Source organism: Spermophilus citellus, assembly GCF_964194105.1.
Source record: "Spermophilus citellus genome assembly, chromosome: 5".
NCBI lineage: Eukaryota > Metazoa > Chordata > Mammalia > Rodentia > Sciuridae > Spermophilus > Spermophilus citellus.
The window spans coordinates 167,375,959-167,384,574 of NC_138186.1; positions in this window are offsets into that span (position 1 = coordinate 167,375,959).

The following is an 8,616-nucleotide window of genomic DNA, read 5'->3' on the forward strand; positions in this document are numbered from 1 at the left end:
TCATTTTCTTGTGTGTTTATTTGGCTTTGGTTTCGGGATGATGCTAGCCTCATAAAATGAGTTTGGAGGTAGTTCCTCTTCTTCTGTTTTTTGGAAGAATGCGAGAAAACATCATCATTAATATTTTATTCTACATTTAGTAGAATTTAGCCACGGAGCCATTTGATCCTGGGTTTTTCCTTTGCAGGGATATTTTGATGACTGATTCAATGTCCTTTCAGTTATTGGTCTATTCAGAATTTCTGCATCTTTCTGAGTTATTTTTGGTGAGCTGCATGTTTCTAGGAACTTATTCATTCCTTCTTGATCATCCAACTTATCAGCATGAAATTATTCATAGTAGTACCATAGGATCATTTTTATTTCTGAGATATTCATTGTAATCTCTCTTTTCTTGTAATAGTTTGATTTTATTTATTTAAATCTTTTTATTTACTTAGTCTAGCTAAGGATTTGACAATACTGTTTACTTTTTTTAAAAAAAATCAACCCTAAGATTATTTTTAATTATTTTTAGTTGTTGATAGACCTTTATTTAATTTATGTATATGTGGTGCTGAGAATCAAACCCAGTGCCTCGCACATGCTAGGCATGAGCTGTACTACTGAGCTACAATCCCAGCCCAAATTTGTTGTGTTTTTTTTTTCCTGTAGTTTTTCTAATCCTATTTGATTTATTTATTCTCTGGTCTTTACTATTTCCTTTCTTCTGCTAACTTTGGGCTTAAATGTTTTGGGGGTGTTGTTTGTTTGTTTTCACTAGCTCCTTGAAGTATACTATTAGCTTGTTTATTTGAGATCTTTCTATATACATATACTTGTTGTTTTGTCTTGTTTTGGGTGGTACTGGGGATGGAACCCAAGCATGCTCTACCTCTGAGCTACATCTCCAAGTCTTTCTATTTTGTATTTTGAGAAAGGGTCTTGCTAAATTGCTGAGACTGGCCTCAAACTTGCCATCCCCCTGCCTCAGCTTCCTGGGTCACTGGGATTACAAGTGTGTACCACTGTAATCCTGGATTCTTCTTTTAAATGTAGACATTTATCAGTATAACCTTCTGCTACGATTTTGGATATAGTTTGAGTGTGCCCTGCTCCCCTAGAGATTTGTGTTGGAAGATTGGTCTCTACTGTGGCCATGTGAGAGGAGGTAGAAACTTAAAGAGCCTACTGGGAGGTCATGGGGGTGCTGCCCTCCTAAGGAGTCAATGTAGTGCTCATGGGACCCTGGTCAGTCCTTATGAAAGAGTTATTACAAAAGCGTGAGTCTGACTGCTGTCTACCCAGTCATCCCTCCTTCCCATACATAGTCCCATCAGTTTGTCATCTACAATTATGTGACAGATCCAGGGAAGGCCCTCACCAGCAATGGCATATGCTGTTTGGATTTTCAACTGTGAGCTAAACAAACCTCTTTTTTTAATAAAGTACCCAGGGTTTGGGTATTCATTATAGTAACAGAAAGTGGCTTAATAGAATGTCCCTGTTAGCGCTGCTTTTACTGTATTCCTTTGGTTGCGTGTATGTTGTGTTTTTATGTTTATTTTTTAAAATTTCATTTTGATTTCCTCTTTGACCTAGTAGCTGTTCAGGAGCATGTTGCTTGGTTTCCATATATATATATTTTTTTTTTTTTAATTTTCCTGATATCTTGCTCAGTGATTTCTAGTTTCATTCCTTTGTGATTGGAAAAGATACTTAAAATTATTTCACCCTTCTCTAATTTGTTAAGTCTGGCCTTGTGACCTAGCATGTGATTTTGCTGGAGGATGTACCATGTGCACTTGAGAGAGTGTGGACTCTCTTGTTGTTGGGTAGAGTATTCTGTGTGTGTCAGCCCATGCTGTCTCCCCGGTCATCAGTTCTGTTGTCCTCTCATGGATTCTCTGTATGGATGATCTATCCATTGTAGAGAAGCGGGTATCGACGTCTCCTGCTATTATTGCATCACTGTTTTTCCATTCAGATATGTCCGTGTTGGTTTCATATTTAGATGCTTTGATATTGGGTATGTGTATATTTATAAATATTATATCTTCCTAATGAATGGATCCTTTTTTAGTATATAATGAGCTTGTCTTCTGAGACAGTTTTGATTCAAAGTCTGTTTTTCCTGTTATACGCGTAGCCATGCGGGTCTTTTTATGTCAACATTGGCATAGATTGTCCTTTTCTATCCCCACACTTTCAGCCCATTGTGCCCTTCAGGTTAAAGTGAGTACATTGAAGGCAATATAGTGTTAGAGCTTGTTTTTTCTAACCCATTCAATCACGCTATGTCTTTTGATTGAGGAATTTAATCCATTTACATTTAAGGTAATTATTGATATGAATGTACTCTTGCCTTTTTGTTAATTATTTCTGACTTTTTTTGTAGTTTCTTCCCTTTTTTCTATCTTCCTTTGTAACTTGATGATTTTTGAATGGTATTCTTTGATTCTTTTCTTTCTTTTGTGTATTCACTAGGGGTATTTTTCTTATGGTTACCATGAAGCTTACACAAAATATTTTAGTCTATGTCTATCTGATAACAGCTTAAATTATTTGCAAACACTTTTATACTTTTATTTCTCCCTATCTTCATGTTATCTTATTAATGTAACAATTTTATTTCTTTATGTTGTGTATCTGTTAATATGTTATTTTGTCTATAATTTAAAAAATACTTTTGTCTTAGGGTTGGGGATGTAAATCAGTGGTAGAGCTGCTGCCTGGCATGCATTAGTACCGGGGTTCAACCCCCAACACCATAGACCAAATATATATATATATATATATATATATATATATATATATATATATATATATATATAAAATAAATAAATAAATAAATTATTTTGTCTTTTACTTGCATACTGGAATTGAAAGTGACTCACGCACCACGATGACCTGTTTACTATGAATTTGACTGTATACTTACCTTTACCAGTGAGTCTTATGTTTTTGTATGTTTTCATGTTACTAGTTAGGATCCTTCTGTTTTAACTGGAAGAATTCCTTTCAGCATTTCTTTAAGACAGATGATTCAGCTTTTGTTTGAGAAAGTTTTTATCTCTGCTTTACTTCTGAAGGACATCTTTCTGAGTATAATATTCTTATTTTGCAATATTATTCTTTTAGCTCATTTAATATATCATTCCACTCTCTTCTGGACGAGAAATTTGCTGATTGCCTTCTATGTAACAAATCGCATTTCTCTTTCAAAATTCACTCTTTGTTTTGGACTTTTGACAATTTGATGATAATGTATCTGGTGTGTTCTTTTTTTAGGTGGATCCTCTGTGGGTATTTTTGAACTTCATGACCCTTTATGCATACATCCCTGTCAAAGTTTAGAAAGTTTTCAGTCATTATTTCTTTAAATAAGTTTTCTTTCTTTTTTCTCTCTTCTAATGTGTATCCACATGCATAAGCATACACATTTCACTTTTAAGTTGTTCATAGATATAAGAACATAGACATTTTGACATTTTATCGCAGCAAATCTGGATATTTTTTTTTACATGACCAGAGTTTCCCTTTCAGTTTACTTTTAAAACTTCAAAACCATTTCCTAATACCATGTAATACTCTGTCTATATTCCAATATCCGTAATTGTCCTCAAACTGCCTTTTACGATTCCTGTTACTATTTTCTTAGCCAGGATCCTGTCAGTATTCACATCCTGCATTTGGCTCTGTCAAGGAAGTCACTGAATTAACCCTTCACCCCCCACTGGGTGTCCGGGAAGCCAGCTATGGACACCTGCCTCAGAAAGACTGTGAGTACTTACAGAGACTTGGCTTTTGTCCTTTGGAATCGCACAAAATAAGCAAATCTCTTTGTAAAAGATATAATAATAGATTGAGTTTTTATAGTATATAAAAAATATTTTAATTAAATCTTCCCCAACACACACACACACACACACACACACACACAGGCACACGAGTCTTGAAGAAAATAAAAACAAGTACTACCTCTGTACAAATTCTCCTGACAGTAACGATCTGCACAGTAGCTAAAAGGTTCCACACTCTGCCTACATTTTAAGAAATAACTTGAAAGAAAATACAAATATCGTTTGGTATAGGGAACTCAGGTCAATAGACTAAAATCTATACCTGTGTGTCGTAGCCTTGCTTGAGAGGATGTCTAAGCCGGTTTCCTGGTTCCCAGATCACCTCTGTCCCTGCAGAAGCTCCTCCGGGGAGGACATGAGGAAGCTGTGAATCCCTCTTCACTGGCTGAAGTGGTTCCTTTCATTGGTCCAATTATATAAGGAAAGAATTGAAGATATTGAAATAAACAAGCATTTTCAAAATGCAGTGATTAATCTTGGGAATCATTTGCCTTTTGAAAACTTGACATTATAAACAATTCACATTAGAAATAAAAAGTGATTAGGAAACCAAAGACTAAGGTGAAAGGCAATAAAATACCAATACTCCCTCATGATTTCAGGGAGCAAATGTGTGTGTGTCGTGCATCGTGTTGTAGGCCCTGGAGTGAAATGAAAACCAGCAGCCAGGCCAGGCCAAGGTCCTCAGGGGACTCACAGGACGTGGGGGACACAGGTGAGGACATACTCATCTGTGATGGAATTCCCTTGGTGTGGGGTGTACTGAAGCCAGCATTGGTGGGCACGGGGTGGTAGGGAGACTTCTGGAGTCATTTCCATGCTGAGATCTACAGGAAGAAGGAGTTACGACGACAGATGGAGGGCCAAGGGTCGAAGAGAGAATCTTCTAAATAGAGAATAGCATTTGCAAAGATCCAGAAGGGCTGGCTGAAAGTCGAAAGTGCTGAAAGAAATAGACATAACTGATAGTGCCTCCGAGTGAGAATGGCCCAAAGATGAAGCCAGAGAGAGGCACCAAGATGAGATCACGAAGACCTTTCCAGAACACCGGGAAGTGACTTTTGGATTTGTGTATTAGTGGGTAATACTGTGTACAAGAGATAGGTGAGGAGGCGGCTGAGGTAGCACAGATACAAGAGGCCCAAATGAGGGTGAGCTGGTGGGTGCCTGGAAAGGCGGTGGCTGGGGCTAGACTAAGATGGACGGGAGTAGGGTGGGGTGGAGGGTAGCCAAGGAGCAGGCGAGGGGGCATGCAGGGCCCACGCTTCTGACCTGGGTGGAAAGTGGTGATGTGCACTGACAGAGGAGAACTCAGGAGGAGCAACAGGTGGGTGGGTACGTGAAAATTTCCATGTCCAGTAGGACACCCAAATAGAAATAGATGGATTGTGGACGTGGTCTCAGAAGCCTGGGTGTGTGGGGGATCATCAGCTCACAGAAGTTTCTTAAAGTCACAGGAGTGGGTGAGCATGTCCATGTGCAGAGGGAGAAGAGAAGGCAGACCAGGACATGACCTGGAGGTACGGAGGAGGAGGAAGAGCCAGGCGTATAGGGAGAAACTTTGTCGAGGTTGTCACAGGCCCAGCAGTGTGCAAAGGGACCGTTAACACACGCTGGGGCTCAGAAAACAGATTTTCTTTTTGAGACTCAAGAATAAGTTGAGTAGTTTTGAAATGGCTACTCTATGCCTAGGAACTATGGACATAAAGATTTATAAATAATCCTGGCCTGGGAACTTAAAATCTGTTTGTCAAATCAAAACACAGACATAAAAGTATAGGTGACCAAAACATTAGATAACCTGAAAGTATCAGCAATGTACTCTACAGGAAATAGGAAAATAGTTTATTCTGAGCCAAATATGAGTGACCATGGCCTGGGAACATGGGTTCAAATGACCCTGAATGACATTCCACCGTGGAAGAGGTTACATGAATTTTTATAGCACAAAACAAAAGAAAGTCATTAATCAATACATTTACCAATTAGACTGGCAGGGCATGAGGTGGACGAGCCACAGCAAGGCAGGGAAATCTCCCCTGTAGGTTCCAGATGTTATCTCCTAGCAGTCTTCTCTTTAGGGTTGATGGAGGCTAGCGGTCTGCTAAGCTTAATGAACATCAGTCATGAAAATGTTAGGTCAGATACAAAAGCTAAGGTAGCCCAAGATAATTTTGACTCCTGACCTACAACCTCCCATGTCTCCAAGGTCAAGCAATCTGCAGGATCTTTAATACAGGTGCAGCTTTGACAGAGAACTTCGGTTCACAGTAGTAGTAACCGTGGAACTTGTGGTTAAAATGTCTGACTACCCATGTGTACACAGACCTGTCCTCAGAAAGGCCCAGGGAAGGGAGGCCCAGAAAGCCCTTCCCTCCCCAGGGATGAGAGAGAGGGGTCTGTTCTGGAGAGATGGTGGGCTTCCAGGGTCGAACAGGAGGTGATAGCCGGTGTTTCAGGCTGCAGGGGCCCCTCAGCAAGTCACAGGACCCTAAGGGATCAGGTGCTTGGGACTGTGTCTGAAGCCTGCCAACAAGGATATTTTTGGTGGCAATTGTTTTAGAAAAATCACAAAAAACCTGTCACTTAGAATGGACCATCCAAGCGGCCATTCCTTCTTTGCTTTCTAACCAACTCTTGAAGCGAGTCAAGGGAACCGACTTTAGAAAGTTCCGTGTGTTGGGTGGGTGTAGGCCTGACCTTGTCTGCCTGTCGGTGCATTTGCTTATTTAGAGGTCTGAAGAGTTCCCGAGGAGTTCGCCCAAGGCCACCTCATCTCCATCCTTACTGAACCCCCTTTTTGGCCTCAGTTATAATTTGTTCCCCCACTTTCTCCTCCTCTTCCAGTTCTCCTGTTGTGCTGCTTCAGAAGCAAGATCCACTTTTTACTAGAATCAGAGGTTTTAATTTATTTACTAGAATTAACAAACTAGAGGCTATTTTTCCTTTTTTAATTTCTTCTTTAGAAACTTTCTGCCTTTGTTGTCTTTAAGATTTGTTGTAAGGACCAGCTCTCTGCTCTGCAGGCCCCTCTGTGTGTCCCTTTAACCCCTGGGATAATAGCACTGCCCTGTGGTTTCTCATTGAGGTGTCATTTGTCTTCACTGGAATGCTTTTTCGTATGGCTTTTGTTTTTGTTTTGTTGTTTGTTTTCTTAAGTGTTTTGTTTACATATTTTTGGCAGCAAAATTGTGTTTATTTAAAAAAAAAAGCCTAGACTGTGAACACACTTCACTGCTTCTCTTAAAGAGCCCCAAGCCAAACAAAAAGACCCATATTAACAGCAGCTGACCGGCTACTTTCTTAAAAATACATAAAAAGAATAAAATGCAACAGTGTAGGAAGACTTTTCAAAAATCACAGCTTCTTCCAAACCAAGAATGTGACCCATCTGCCATATTGAGTCGATATTTATTTCAGGCCTGTGGCTTTTTGACAATCGAGATTTCCTTTCAGTGTGTATATAGTGTGGGCTTCTGTTTCTTTGTAGTTTTTGTGGATTTTTAAAACTATCTCTATTTTGACACATTTTGTTTTTTGCTTTGTCATTAAAGGAAAGGTTTGAGTAAAGAATAAAAAGAGACTTCAATGTACAATTGACAGGAAGTTAGTTGATTCTCCCCTTTCAATAAGAAAAATTTTGAGGACAACAGATTATCTGAAGGTGTGTAAAAATGCCACTGAGGACTCTTTATGTATTTTTGATTAAAGAGATTTGAGGCTTTTGGGGGGAGGCGAGTACTAGGGATTGAACTCGGGGACACTCGACCACTGAGCTGCATCCCCAGTCCAATTTTGTATTTATTTAGAGACAGGGTCTCATTGAGTTGCTTAGCACCTTGCTGTTGCTGAGGCTGGCTTTGAACTAGCAATCCTCCTGCCTCAGTCTCCTGAGCCGCTGGGATTACAGGCATGTGCCACAGCACCCAGTGATTTGAGTTGTTTCTGCCACAAACTATTTGTATTGACCACTTTGCAGGGGGCCTGGGGGAAAATGTAACTATCAATATGTTTTGAATATCAGAATTATCTGTGACCTTAAATATGTATTTGAAGAACTATAAACTCTATGTAATCTATCAGATTTCTCACACATGCATTTCCCAAAGCAAAAACAAAGTTATTTGGTTAGTCTACATTCAGACCTTATTATCTGATGTGGACTTGCAGAGCAAAGAGTGTATTAAACTGTCAATGTCCAGAAGAGAGTGAAAATATCTATCAGTATTTCTAATGCATGAATGTTATGAATTGGATAACAGGATATTTTTATTTCCATTTGCATCTTCAGTGAAACACTTTCTCTTGTATCCCCAATTTTTTTCCTGGTCAAAAAGAGAAAGGACTCAATGCCATGTGTGGAAGCTACCTCAGAGTTTTCTCTACCTTATTTGTTCTTAGGAATCTAGAGACCTCAGCACCTCAGGGCATCTCCAGTTTTCATCTTGATGAGTTCAACAGTTGCCTAATAGTTATGGGATAAATAAGTTCTTGTGTTTTGTTTGCTTATTTTCCAGGTTGGGAAAATAATCGGTTAAATCTAGGAGCTACTTTTACAGTTGTTTTTGATTATGGGCTTCTGCACAATTATATTACTGCTAAGGTGACATCTTAGTTCGGGAGAATGAAGATTCACAGGTGCAGGTCAAACTGAGCTAACAAGACACACTTACGGATCAGCAGGGTCGGCTTACTTTGTGAGGTACATGAGGACAGCTTCAGCCCCACCATCGTTAAACCCCTGGGGCACAACCATGGACCCTCCACAGATAAT